The 14,467-nt window shown below is 43.2% G+C and overlaps 1 protein-coding gene and 1 non-coding gene across 2 annotated transcripts in view; one reads left to right on the top strand and one right to left on the bottom strand.

The window, feature by feature from the left end:
* Window positions 1–14,467, top strand: part of TPH2 (tryptophan hydroxylase 2) — a 95,346-nt gene that overhangs the window by 63,834 nt on the left and 17,045 nt on the right. The window lies entirely within an intron of this gene.
* On the bottom strand, window positions 3,804–3,910 carry LOC116866472. Its single transcript, XR_004382404.1, has one exon. It is a non-coding gene; the product is annotated as a U6 spliceosomal RNA (small nuclear RNA).

Genomic DNA, 14,467 nt, shown 5'->3' with positions numbered 1-14,467 from the left:
GCTGCTCAAACCATAATGTCTATAAAATAACCTACGGATCTTGCAAAGAGGCAGATTCTGATCAAGTAGGTCTGGAATGGGTCCTGAAATCTGGCGTTTCTGACAAGATCCCATGCAATGTCAATGCTACTAGTCCAAGAGAATCAGTTGGCCTTCTAGACAGGTGGGCCTGTTAGACAGTGCTTGAGTCTGTCTTTCAAAAGGCACATGGTAATCTTCCAGTCCTGTTTCCATATTTCAATACTTTTTCTACAAACTAGATAAATAGGGTATTGGCAGATAAATATTGTGTGGAAGGAGATGCATTTCTTTAAGACTTGGTATGGGCCTAAAGTTGCACGCTTGCATCAGTTAGAGCCATGTCATTGGTTCCATTTTTTTGAGTGTCTGTGCTCAAACTATCCTGCTGCCTGCTCTGTGGCCATATGACTTAATTTATTCAATTTTATGGGCATGCACAAACAGTAACTTGCTGATGAAGTAAATTTAGGAACCGGTTCTGGAAAAATAACGGTTTCTCTTCCTTCCAAATGTTGGGCAAGGTGCAGGGATGTCTCTCACCCAATGGTGCATCCCATCCTATGGTGCATCCCATGCTACCACGCAGATGGCTTCAATTCTGTCTATTCATTTCTCACGTCATAAAGGCATTCAAAACAGACAAAGCTGTGCATCATTTGTGGAGAAAGCAATCAGTATGAATACACCACAGATGTTTCCAAGTAGAATAAATCGGCCTCTGGCCTAGTTGGAATGTTCTCTCTACAGAGAGTTTTGGGTCATCCATTCAGTTCTGTCGACCCTGAAACACGTTTACCTTCACTTTAGATTGAAGGTTCCTGTCACTGGGTCTTGGAAAGCTGATGAGCAAAGAGTCTTGGCCAAGGGTAATAAAAGAATCAGTGGTCTTTCCCAGAATGTGTTCCCAGAACATTAGTCTCAGGAAATGTTATGAGTTCTAGAAAAGAAGGGATCTATGGGTAAATACGTTTGGGAGACATTGAGTCAAACCAAGAAAACCGCTTTCTTTGTAGAGTGTAGGACTTTTCAGAGACTTTAATGTGGTAATGTGCAGGGTGAATCTTTACAGGTAATAAAAAAATTATTTCTCCAAACTTACCATGTTTCATCCATTTTAAGAGGTCATTGGTTATAAAATATACCCTTAATTTAATAGTTTTTTTCTTCTAAGGGGAAAACAGATTTAGTTAACAGTTTTTAACATTGTAAGATGAAGCTCCATTTTGGAAATGTTAAAATGTGAAAACAGTGAACTTGAGAATTAAGGAAATATATTATATGGTTGCAGACGTCTCTCTCTCTTTAAGATTTTATTTATCTATTTGACAGAGATCACAAGTAGGCAGAGAGGCAGGTGGCATTGGGGGGTGGTGGACGGTAGGGGGGGAGGAGCAGGCTTCCTGCTGAGCAGAGAGTCTGATGCGGGGCTTGGTCCCAGGACCATGAGATCATGATCTGAGCTAAAGGCAGTGGCTTAACCCCCTGAACCACCCAGCTGCCCCACAGAAGTCTCTTTATGGAACGCATATTAGCATCCTAAGCTTTTAATATTCCAAGGATCAGAGTTTAGGAGATACAGGTCTAGAATGATTTTTGAAAGGGTAGAATTCACTGTGAACAGAGAACTGGTCACCAACTTAATTTTTTTTTCCCCCAGAATAGGATTGTCAGGAAATTAATAATATAAGGTTCTGTTGTACTTTATCAAAAGAAATAATTTATTTGTTCCAAGTAAAAGAGTTTTCATTGATTGGGGCTTTTGATGGTCATGAATCAAGTGTGTTTGAATTTCCAGTTACAACCAGGACTTTCTCATGCTGAGAGTGGTAATGAAATGTACAGTTGGTCTTAAACTAATAATCGACTGTAATTCATACTAGAAGTGCACTTGTAAAGGTAACCTTAGTTTATGAATTGCTAATTAATATTTTCCTACCTGCGAGAGGACATTAGCTTGTTTCCTGGTATCTAGTCTTTGACTACCTGGCTGGGAGGGGGAAACTTATATATGCTTTTAAGAGACTTATGCCCAGTTCTAGTTGTTTCTGAAAATGGATGACATTAAAAATGACCATTTCAGTATCTCTACGGAAAGCTTGAAATAAGCCCCAGGCTTATTTCTTCCATGTAGAGTCTTTGAACTAGTTCAGCTGTTTGGATCATTTGATACAGAGCTGACAAAAAGCTGGAAGGAATGCACTTTTATACATTCTTAATTGAGATGTTTGGGCAGATGACCAGTGTGTGTATGTTATTTCTAAGAGTAACTTAATTAAAAGCTAATAGTATCTATCCCAACTCATTACTTTCACTTCCATGTCTATGCATATAGAAAAATTGTAACACCTTGTAGGAACACTGTATTTCTTTGGCTGGCCCCATAAAACTTAACTTTTTGAGCGTTTTCCCTTGGTGTTCTTTTGCCTGGGCACGCTTCCTTCTGACTATAGCTCTCTTCTGGGAACTGGGAAGGTTATTTTCTCTCTGTGTATGTTATATATTCATCCTTGCCATTATGAGGGGATTGCCATCTATTTATATTATCATGAGGACACCACTGTAATTTGGAATTAAAAAGTGAGCTCTAGGGACGCCCGGATGGCTCAGTCATTGTCTGACTTCAGCTCAGGTCATGATCCCAGGGTTCTGGGATTGAGCCCTGCATCGGGCTCCCTGCTCAATAGGAAGTCTGCTTCTCCTCTCCCAATCCCCCTGCTTGTATTCCCTCTAACTGTCTCTTTCTCAAATAAATAAAATGTTAAAAAAAAAAAACAACCCAGCGAGCTCTACATTGTTCGCTATGGTTAAAAACAAATTGATTTGCAATCTAGAATAGTTGTATATTTTTGCAACCCCAGTCTTTCATTTATCATTTAAAACTGTATTCTAGGGGCTTCAGAGAGCCATTGCATAACTGCAGATGAGGGGGAAACAAGCCCAACTACCGACTTTAGATATTTGGAGACTCATTCACATAGAGTTGCTTTGGTAGCAGTTCATTCTGTCTGTGGGCTGAGTTTGTGCGGAGCCCACTTAATTTTATCTGGGCAGGAGCACCGCAAGCCAGCGGCTGGAGTCCCTCAGCACTTGATGAAGCTGCTTTTGGGGTGTCTGATGGGCAGTGTGTGGTGTGGTATGATGTGATGGAAAGGGCCTGAACCCAAAGTTAGTCTCTGTGGGGCTGAGTGCCAGTTTTTTTTTTTTCTTTTTCCAGCTTTATTGAGATATGATTGACATAGAACATTGTGGAAGTTTAAGGTGTGTAGTGTGCTAACTTGATATACTTCTGTATCGCAATGTGAGTGAATAGTTAGCTGATGCCTGTGTCATATCACATAATTACCATCTCTTTTTCTTGTGATGATGTATTCGCTTAGCGACTTCCAAGTATGTAATTCAGTATTCTTAACTCTAATGTTCATGCTGGACATTAAGATCCCAGAACTTTTTCATCTTCTATCTGGAGATTTGTACCCTTTGAGCAAGCCCTCTTCCTCTCCCTCACTCCTTAGCCCCTGGTAACCACCATTCTAGTCTCTGTTCCTATGAGTTTCACTTTTTTATATTCCATATGTAAGTGAGATCTTACTGTTTTCTTCTTTCTCTGACTTATTTCACTTAGAATAATGCCCTCCAGGTCCATCCATGTTCTCGCAAATGGCAGAATTCTCTTCTTCCTCAGGGCTGAGTCACGTTCTGTTGAATACCACATCTCTGTGCATTTATCCATCGATGGGCACTTAGGTTGTTTCTGTATCTTGGCTATTTTGAATAATGCAGTAGGCATGGGGGCATAGATATCTTTCTCACATGTCATCCTTGTGCAGGGGCCATGCTAATCTTCTCTTTATTGTCCCAATTTTAGTACACGTGCTGCTGAAGTGAGCACTAGATATCTTTTTTAATAGCCTATTTTCATTCCTTTTGGATATGTATTCAGAAGTAGGACTGTTCAATCATAAGGTAGCTCCGTTTTTTACTTTTTGCGGAAACTCCAAACTACTTTCCATAGTGGCTGTACAAATTTACATTCCTAACAGGGCAAAAGAGTCCTGTTGTCTTCACCTCCTTGTCAACATTTGTTATCTCTTGTCTTCTCCTTCTCCTTCTTCTTTTAATATTTTATTTATTTATTTGAGAGAGAGAGAGAGAAAGACAGATGGTGACAGAGATAGTGAGAGAGAGCACAAGCAGAAGGGAGAGGGAGAAGACAGCTCCCCGCTGAGCAGGGAGCCCAACGTGGGACTCGATCCCAGGACCCTGGGATCATGACCTGAGCTGAAGGCAGACACTTGGCAGACTGAGCTACCCAGGCGCCCCTCTCTCTTGTCTTCTTGCTAAGAGTACCAGCTTGGTTACTTCCTAAACTTGTATTCCGGGACAAATTACATCACCACTTCATGCCTCCAATGTCTTCTTTAAAGTGAGGATACTCTCCTACCACCTGAAACTGAATGAGGAACAAATGAAATGAAATACTTCTGTGATGTATACCCCATGCGGTTATCTACGTCATACTCAGATATGAGGGTAGTTGATCCTACCTTTACCCAAGAAATCCCACTGCACCAAAGGTTCTGTATTATTGATTTCCTAATTTTAGAGTCATTTTAAGGCCCTAAATCCTCCAGCTCTTCATCTAGAGAAAACTTCTTCCTGTGATTCAAAAACCCTGACATTGAACCCTTCTTTCTTTTTCTCCTCAAAGTAAGCTAGTATGCATTCATCAAGCACAGAAGATTTCTGCAGTCATTTTAATTTTCATAAAGATGTACAAAAGAGGGAGTTTTCTGGTTTAACTACAATGGAGTAGGCTCTTAAAGTCTTAGACTTGTATTAACAGAAATATCTGTGGTGTAATTCTATTTCTAGCAAAAGCAGGAAGAAGATGGTTGGGATTTTTTTTTTTTTTAATGAGCTAGAATAGCAGAGGTAATATTATATCAAACTATAGGAATTTAATTACCCCATTCCACAAATGTAGTTTTCAAATAAAAGAGTCAAAAGGATTTTCGAAGCTATTCTTCTGAACTGTGATATAAAAACCCAGAATGCATTTAGTAGATGTAAAATGTATTACTGTACATTATGAGCCACCACAATGAATGGAAACACGACGTGAGACTGAACACATGGTGATTAAAAATCTCTTTGTTTCCTTCATAGAAATCTTGTAATTTGCTTAGAGTTTTATATGCTTGTCACTGTAAAGATGGGCATTTCTGGAATATTTCTGATGAGTGGATTTCCTAGTGGGGAAAGGTTTCCCAGAGAAGGAAATGCTGTCATTTGAGGGTTTAAATCCACAGTGGGTGTAAGTAAGAAATGCTAGAATAAATCACCCATGGGGCTTCATCCTTGTTTTCAGGGCCTGCCAGTCTATCCTTTATAGTGTCCGTAAACAATCATTCCTTTGGCGATGAAGGGAGGGCTGAGGTAGGGTGACTTGGGGACTCCTTTATGAAAAAGTCTTTACAAAAACTCTTTGTTTCTCTTCCTTCTGACAAAAGTGACATATATTCACTGTAGGAAAAAGAATGTTAAAAAATGGATAAGGAAGGGAGAGAGTCTACAGATCGTTTGTAATATCAGAGCAGCGATCACTGCTGTTAACACTGGGTATATAGCCTTCTGGTTTTTCCGAAGTCATTTTGCCACGCCAAATAAGAACTTAGGAAAGGGAGTCATGCCTTCGGAAAAGGGAGCAACAAGGTGTTCCTCCATTTATCAAACACCTGTGCTGTCAGGAGAGACTGTATCTTTTACATCTCCAGAAGCAAGAATAAATTGGAAGTACTCTGGAAATATGGGGCTTATGACTTTTCACTCAGGTAAGTTACAGAATATTTTGGTAGACATCCTCTGTCACTAATGTGCTTTGTTGGCTTTTCCTTTTTCTTTTATGTCGGAGAAAAAAGTTAGCAGATTTGACTTTTTAACTAAAAATTGGTTTCCTTCCATATTTAAAAAAATGTTTTATTTATTTGACACACAGGGAGAGATAGTGAGAAACAGAGCACAAGCAGGGGGAGTTGCAGGCAGGCAAGCAGAGGGAGAGGGAGAAGCAGGCTCCCTGCTGAGCAAGGAGCCTGATGTGGGGCTCGATCCCAGGACCCTGGGATCATGACCTGAGCCGAAGGCAGACGCTTAACTGACTGAGCCACCCAGGAGCCCCTCCCTCCATATTTTAATCTTCATTTTCTGACTCTGCATTAGGTTGACCTATCAGTAAGGGCTACTTTTATCTAATCCATATTCATCCCTCCTATTATTCTTTTTGTGTAAAGTCATCAGTATCCTTCTCCTTAGTGCTCCATCTCAGAGAAGCATTCTGGTAGGGAGCACAAGGAAAAGCTGGAATAAAATAGAGTGAACCCCACCCCGTACAACACTATGTGGTCTTCCTTGAGCCAGTGCACCTTAGGGACCTGCTAGCGAGGCTGTCCTGTGAGTGGGTAATTCAGGGTGCAAGCTTTAGGGTCAGATCACCTAGGTTCACATCCAGGCTCCGTCACTGGTTTGCTGGGCAACATTGGATAAGTTAATTAAACTTTCTGTGCCCTCGTTTCTTCATCTTTTAAAGTGAGAATAGAAATACGATTGAGTCTTGCAGAGCTGTTGAGGACTAATGCATTGCAAGCTGCTTTAGCCCAGGGCCGGGTGTTCAATTCCTGCTAGCTAGCATATTTGATGTGACTGTACACTTAGATATCAAGGTGGCCATATCGGTAAGACTCAAGGGTGGAAAGGACCCCCGTGTGACCTTGAGTAATTCTCTACTTTGCAACAACTCAGGTTTTCCCTTCCGAAATGCAGACTATGCAGTTTATATCACAAAGGGGTTATAGATGGAGGTAGCATGCCACTTTGCAACGTAAAGCATTTTAACCATAAATAATAATGGTAAGGCCTTCCAGCAAAAGATGTCAGGCTTCTCCCTGGAGATGGAGGAGGCCTCCCCGAAGTTAATAGCACACCTCCCCTGAGTGAACAACGGGAAGGGCTGGTTGCAGGCAGCAGCTTCAGAGAACAAATGAATAAATATTGTTGTGCCGGTGAAAGCACATGAAATATGAATTCCTGATTAAACTTTGCAAGAGGATGAGGAGTGACGCTGCTCATTGATACGTGCTGTACTCCCTTAATAACTAAAGAAAGCAATACATTTAGGGTTTCACATCTTGGCTGCTCCTCCTGATGAGTTCAAGTTTCTGAGAATGCATGCCAGGTGTTTGCAGTTTGGCTGTTTTGGCTGTAAGACCATTGCATTAACATAAAAGTATGCACAGAGGCTATTGGAAGAGTTCCAAAAGATGTCGTTTGCTCTACTTTGGATGCATTTTGGATGTGTCTGTGTTTGTACACAGGGGTCCTATGTCGGTGTCTAATTAGCAAGTTTTAAAGGTTCTCTGTGATAAAACATGGGGAGATACCTTAAAATGGCATACTTTAGAAAAATTTAAATGCTCAGCGCTCCCCAAACCTTTTTTTGGGCTGTTCACCTTTTCCTCCCCCAACTCAAACGAAGAAGACTTAGTTCCTCCAAGATAAAAGCCAAAGCTCTAATTGGTGAGAAAAGGGACATTGGATTCCCCTTCTTTGCAAAGGTGTTTTAACCAAGGTGTGACCTTGCTGTGTCCCTACTAAACATTTCCACGACTCTGACAGAATCAATTGTGGCCCATTCGTTTATTTATTCAGTAAATATTTACTGAACATCTATTATGTGTCAGGCAGTGGGGATTCTACCGGGAAGCAGGCAGACATGGTCCTGCTCCTTGGGGACTTAGAGTCTAGTAGGGGATACACACAGTGAACAGGGATTAAATATAACTTGGTAAGTTCAAAGAGAAGGAAAGGAGGGCACTTACTTCAGGTTGGGGATGATCAGGGGTGGTTCTGAGGGGAAGACTTTCCCAGCAGTCAGATAATTTTTTATTTGCTGTTGTAAATGGTTACTGATGGAAGAGATACTAGTACTGGAGGAAGCTTCTGCGTCTTAGTGGATTGTCTGCATATCAGAAAGCTCCTCTGATTGGGTTTCAGGAACTGTTGACCTGTGATTAAGCCCACAGTTGCCTACCTGGAAGGCAATTTCTCTGTGGAGATGACTGTGTAGATAGAATCAGAGCCCTGAGATGGGACGAGTCAGCCATGAAGACATCTGTGGTCTTCATCGCTTCAGAGCAAGGAAGCTTCGTCTGAGTTACAGCTCTTGCATTGCTTGAGCATTGGACGTGTGTATCCATTTGAGTCTCACAATGAGAATTCAGGATGGGCGGGACTCCTTTACCCCTGAGCACAGTCCCTGGTGTCCACACAATGGGCGCTCAATTAAAATTTGGTGAGGAAAGGAATCCCCATTATACAGATGAATGAAGGGAGGTTCAGATAAGTGAAATGACTTGTCCAAGACCATCCAGTAAAATAGTGCCAGGGTCTGAGCTACGAGACTTTTTGAGTCCCCATCTAGTGCACCCAAACGTTTCTCAGGAGTTTAGGATGTCAGAGCAAGGTGTGACCAGGTGAGGCAGCAGAGACATGTGCTTGGTGTCCTGGAGGCAAGTTATTGTTACAGAATCAGGATTCAGGCTAATGTGGGGTAGTGGGGAAGGGGGTAGTATGGGGGAGAATGGGGCAGGGAGTGAGGGGGGGATATATATAGATATACAGACTGCCCTTTAATTAAATTTAAAAAGGGATGTGAATTTACACATCAGAGGCTAGCACACGAACATCCGGATTCCTAGCTTCTCTTAAAAAGACCAGAGTCTCCGGGAGTCTGACTGCTTTTACCCAAGGAGACAATTGGCCAGAGTGGGCTTGCTGTTCTGTTAGGAGGGGTACCTGATCCTGAACTGAGAAGTAAAAGTTCATCTTCGGTCACCTGCCTGTCCCCCCACCTTTATGATTAGGGGAATCTACTGACTAGAGGAAGGCAAAGGAACAGAGGAATTGGTGCTCTGGGCACAATGTATTTTATATCCTTGCCTAATGGACTGTAGTCTCAGGTCTCCCGAGCCAGGCTATTAGCAGTACCATTTCCCCCTTGCAGGACTAAGACATGGCTTCCTATAATGACTAGTTATGACTGTGCGCTCTTCTCTGGCTCTCGACAGGCATGTGCTGTGTTTCTTATGTGATTCTGGGGCCACTGAAGAGTTGAAGGCTCTTAGCCCAGTGCAAGCCATGGAAGGATGGCAGCAGGCAAGCTAGACAGCTTTCCTGGCATATGCCATGCCCAGCTCTTAAGAACATCAATTCTAGGGGCCTGTAGTGTTCCGTCACTGACAAGAGCAGGCAAACAGTGTGAAATTGTGGGCAAACGTCACTGACTTGGGGGGTTGGGCCCAACCAATTCCAATCCAGCTCTGTCACCCCTACTTGCCCAAGTTATTGAACCTAAGTGTCGGTTTCCCCAGCTGTAAAATGGCGGATTTAGCACTGGCAAATAGTAAGAATTCAAGATATGTTAGTTATTCATTTTATTTTCTCCATTTTATGGACAACCTAAGACTCAGAAAGGCTAAATAACTTTCCTAAGGTCAAGTAAATGGCAGAGTCTGCCCTTGAAGCTTGATCTTTCACTCCAACGTCAAAGTGCTCAAGCTACCATATTACATTACCGTCACAGTGCCTGCCTCTCGGAGTTGTTGTGAGCACGGTGTAATGTGCTTAGTGCCATGGTAGACAGTAGCTTTCAGTAACGGGCAGTGGTTATTACTAGAGAGAGGGGAGCTCAAGTGAGCTGAAATGCTATCTGGAGGTTCAATTACCTGTAGACCCTCACTGTGACAGGGACCCCAATTCACAGGTAAATCTTCTCAGCCCCATTTACACATACAGATGGTTAGTGTCAACTCTGAGTGTGAGAGATGATGATGGTAGTGCTGATGGTTAGTGACTAGAAAAGAAACATGACTTCAATAATAAAAACCTAAAATAGAAGACGGCTTGCTGCAGTGGAGGGGCTAGAATGGCTCTTCCCACTAAACATACTTTTCTCGTTCGTTTTCAGACATAGAATCACCTCTAGGATTTCGGGGCTTTGCCTGGAAAGAAATAGTTGAGCAAGTGCAAGCTCTTAGCCCTAATGTCTGGGAGGGTGTTGCTTTTAGTAATGCAGGGATAAAAATAAAATGACCCTCTAAAGGCAGCGGCGAATGCCCACAGCTTACTGGGGAGTTGGTAAAAACCTCATTTTTCATACCAGCCTCCGAGAGCTGACCTTTAAAATCACCACATCTGGGGAGAATGTGTGATTTGATGCAGAACATTTTAGGACATGCCATAGGATGAATGGCTGAGAATGTGCTCATCAGTTTTCTTCTCCTTCAAGGAGCTCAGAATTGCTTAGGTTACAAAAGTCAGTTCTTGGACCCTTCCAAACCTATAGCATTTCCTTAAATAGGTCTTCCGTGCAGGATATATATAAATGGAATGCTGATCCGTGCAGCTAGTATGAAAATAATTTGGGTGCGTGCGTGTGTGTCTGTGTGTCTGTCTGTCCTCAAGGTGAAGTTTAAGCATTTCAAGGTAGCTAGTTGTATGATAAGTTCAGTAGATGGGCGTTTGGAAAAAAGATGGAATTGCTTTAAAAAGAGAGCCAAATGGCTTTGTTGTGGAGATGTATCGAGACTTGTGTACTACACCTAGGGTCCAAGGAGTAATGCTGCTGAATATAAAGCCAGCTTTTGATTTGTGAAACTCAAAATACCTGTAGGTCCAGAGGGCATTAAAGAGAAGCCTAGTTTGTATTCATAATACCTTTTAAAGAGCCACCAGAACTTTGTGGAAAATAGCATTGGATGGGCAGTCAATCTCACAAATTCATCTCTGGGAGAAAATAACGTCTGTCGGATCTCACGTGTCATCATCTGCTAAAGGAAGGTCTGGGCAATGATGCCAGTAGAAATCTCTCAGGCTGCTACTTCTGAGCGGCCTGGGCCGTGAGGCCACTCAGGGCCCGGGTCTGTCACAGTTGGACTCTCCCTACTCTGACAAAGCACAGTCAGCGTTTTTCCTGGCGAGTCTCCAGCTGGCTGCAGGGTTCAGACATGGCCAGCTCCCAAAGGCCTGTGAGTAGGACAGCTCTTCCCATCCTCGCTGGCTTGGAGGGCCATTGGCTGTTGTTGAAGAGAGGTCAGGGGACAGGTCCACTTCTGAAGCTATAAGTGAAAATGATGTGATGGCTACTGTAGAAGGGTTTTCATCTTTACAGAAAAGTCTATAATATTGGAGAATTTGCTGAGGGTAGTAGTTACTGCTTGGAAGATTGGCACTTACTCTGTTGCTCTGGCCACTGGGAAACTCTTCTTGTTTAACCATTTCCTTCCTCCTTCAAAATTTGCTGAGAACCTGCTACATGTCAGGCACGATGCTAGAGATCAGATATTAAACAATAAGAACAACCATAACAAGTCGGTCAGAGCCTGGTGGAGAGGACAGGCAAGAAGACTGGCGATTTCCACGCAGACCCGTCAGTGCCACACTGGGAGAGAGAAGAGAGCTGCCTATACCCAGCAGGAATTAGGCAGGGGAGCTGGACAATGACCAGAACATTCCATGCAGGGGGAAGGCAGCGTGCAAAGGCTTAGATGGGGAGCTGAAGAGAGCATAGCCCACCTGCACAGAAGCAAATCGTTCCCTGAGGGATGGACAATAGGGAGGAAGGAAGAAGGTTGAGAGATGAGGCTGGAGGAGGCAGGGGCTGGGTCGTGGAGGGTCTTTTTCTGCCATATAGAGAAGGAGTGTAATTGGTGAAGGTCTGTAATTGGGCCAGGACATGGCCACTGTGACCTGATATTTAGCTCTGGGGATAGAGAGTCTTAGACTGAATTTTGCCAGGGTTTCGGGGCTGGTCCAATTGCTCTGGCGGCTCTGATGTTAAGTGAATGCTCACCATTCCTGTTAGTCCACGATACATCTTTTTTTTCTATTTCTTCTCCTTTGTTATAATTAAAAAAAAAAACCCAACCATTAAAACCTGATGTAAAAATGAGTAAATGTTAAGTGATAAGTAAGGTGGCCTTCTCAGAAGTTGAAAATGCTCAGAGATAAGCTGAAGGATGGACAATAAAACTGAAATAGCCAGAGGGCTCTTAAACAAAATCATCCAATTGTTCTTGGAAGCAACCAGAAAGATATGGGAAGCAGTAGTTACGAAACGCACAGAAAAAATCCCAATGAAAGCAGTGCTGCTGAAATCGCCTGTGTCGATGTGTTCTTCAATAAAAGTTGTTTTCTGCTGATGCTTTTCTTCCCCCTATGGATGTTCCTCTTATATTTGATGATCAATTTTCCACAAGATTTGCTATAATGTTTCCTCAGAGCTTAGGTTTTTACATTTTAATTCATTCAATGGCAGTTCTTAACCTAAGACAATATATGCTGTTTCCACAACTCAGGATCACTGTTTTCTAGCTGACAAGATGCTACTCAAATCCCAACCGTCCTCTTTTTCTCTACTTGTTTTTGTCTGTCATGATTTGAGGAGAACCCCTGGCGAAAGAAGCGGTCTCTGTCGGTTCAAGTGGATCCTGTGATCTAGTACATTCCATAATTTGACTCACCTCTACCTTCCTTTGATGCTCATTTTGATCCCCAGAAGTCACCCCCCGACCCAGCCTCTTGATACGACTCTTTCCGGTAACTTCCACACTTCCCAAAGCCCTTCTAAGATCCTATTAATCCTTCAAAGTCCAGTACAGACTTCACATTCTTTGTGCTCTGAGACAGATAAGCACAGTGCAGTTTCAAGACAGAGTGAGTTTGCAGCAAGAGAAAAACAGCAGGTTTTCTTTAATTATTATTTTTATATTAATCTGGTCTCCCCAGCCATATTGCACATTTCTCGAGCACAGGGACCACATCTTTCCCTATTTTTGGAATCTCACCAGGAGTTTAGCACAGGAGAATTGAGTAAATATCAATTCAGAAAGTGTGTCTGGATTAGGTTGTGGCTTGCCAAGAGCCACAGAGACGTTCATTTAGAAGCTTGCGGTAAAACGAGTGCAGAGATCAGGGTGTAGCCACCATCACACAAAGCCGTCTTTGGAATCTGCACGGCCACTGAGCCGCCACTCCCTGCCCCCAGGTCTGTGAACATGGGAGCAGCGGCTTCCTTCTGCCTGAGGGGCTTTGAGCTGCGCCTGTCACCCCAGGACTGCAGCTGACGGATGGGTTCTAGCTCTCAGTTCCGAGTGTCTCTTACGCTTGTGTTTTACACAGGACTAGCTGGGGCCAAACACCAAAACACACGAAATCCGCCTTTCTGCTGCCTCTTGAAACTCTGTCCCTGAGCCCTTCCCCACTCCAGACACTTTGCTCTGGGGACACCGCCCTGGGGTAGTCACAGCCTCCTAGTGGGATGTGGCTTTCTGCGCTGCTCTGGGGAGTGTTTGCAGACTAAATGGTCAAACGACAACAGAAACGGAGATCTGGTGATTTGTGGGGTGGGGGTGGGGGGGACACATTTCTGTGGCTGGAAGAGTGCAGTCCCTGTGTTCACTTCTGATCGCCGATGGTGATTGTACTGTCTTGACATTTCTGTCCCAAAGCTTCTGGCTTAGCTATCACGGCAATCCTGTTGTCATTTGCAATTTAATTGAGATGAAGGGAATTGGGGTCAAAGGAGAGAAGTCACCTGCTGCTGCTTGTAAACTGAAATGTTGATGGAACTAAAATTCAAACCCCAGTAGCTGGGGCTGGGTGGGAGAGGGGTGAATTGGAGGGGAAACTGGAATGGTTCCACCTTTCAAGCAGTCCTCAAGTGTGTACTTGTTTGAGCTAAGATGGAAAGATGTTAGAGAAAGCACCGTGAATGGGAGGTTTAAAAAAAAATTTTTTTTGCACCTATTAGAGGGGCAGACCCCGGTGTTAGAACATCTTTGAAGAGCATTCTTCCTTTATTCGTTTGTCAGGATCCAGACACCAAATAGAACAGATGCATGCAATACTTGTAAGAGAATGGGGTTCTGAGGTCCCAGCTCTATAGGCAGGCACTGAGTGTTATGTGCCAGGTTATAGAGCAGTGGTGATGGTGGTGTAGGGAGGGTGTGAGGGATGGAACCTAGAAGCTGGGGCAGCATGGGAGTAGGGAACTTGGGGAGGGCAGGTTTATAGCTCTACACCCACTTTGGGATTTCATTATTTCAACAGCAGGAACTGCTGTGCCCCTGTGACTGACTGACTGGCACCCTACATTCATAAGTGTCCTTTGTTGATGGAGAAAGAACTTTGGATTTGAAGTTAGGAAATGAGCTTAATTCCTAGCTCTGCCTACTATGAGTTGTGGAATCTAGGAATATCACTGGAATGTTGAGTCTCAGTCTTCCCATCTATAAACTGGGAACATGTAGTAATAACTGCTCTATCTCAAGTTACAGTGAGATAATGAGTTTGTAGTAAAGTGAAATCCATGAGAATGCATCATTAAACTGGGACA

Source organism: Lontra canadensis, unplaced genomic scaffold (assembly GCF_010015895.1).
Source record: "Lontra canadensis isolate GAN:19392208 unplaced genomic scaffold, GSC_riverotter_1.0 scaffold9, whole genome shotgun sequence".
Lineage (NCBI taxonomy): Eukaryota > Metazoa > Chordata > Mammalia > Carnivora > Mustelidae > Lontra > Lontra canadensis.
This window is presented reverse-complemented; position numbering and strand designations above follow the sequence as displayed.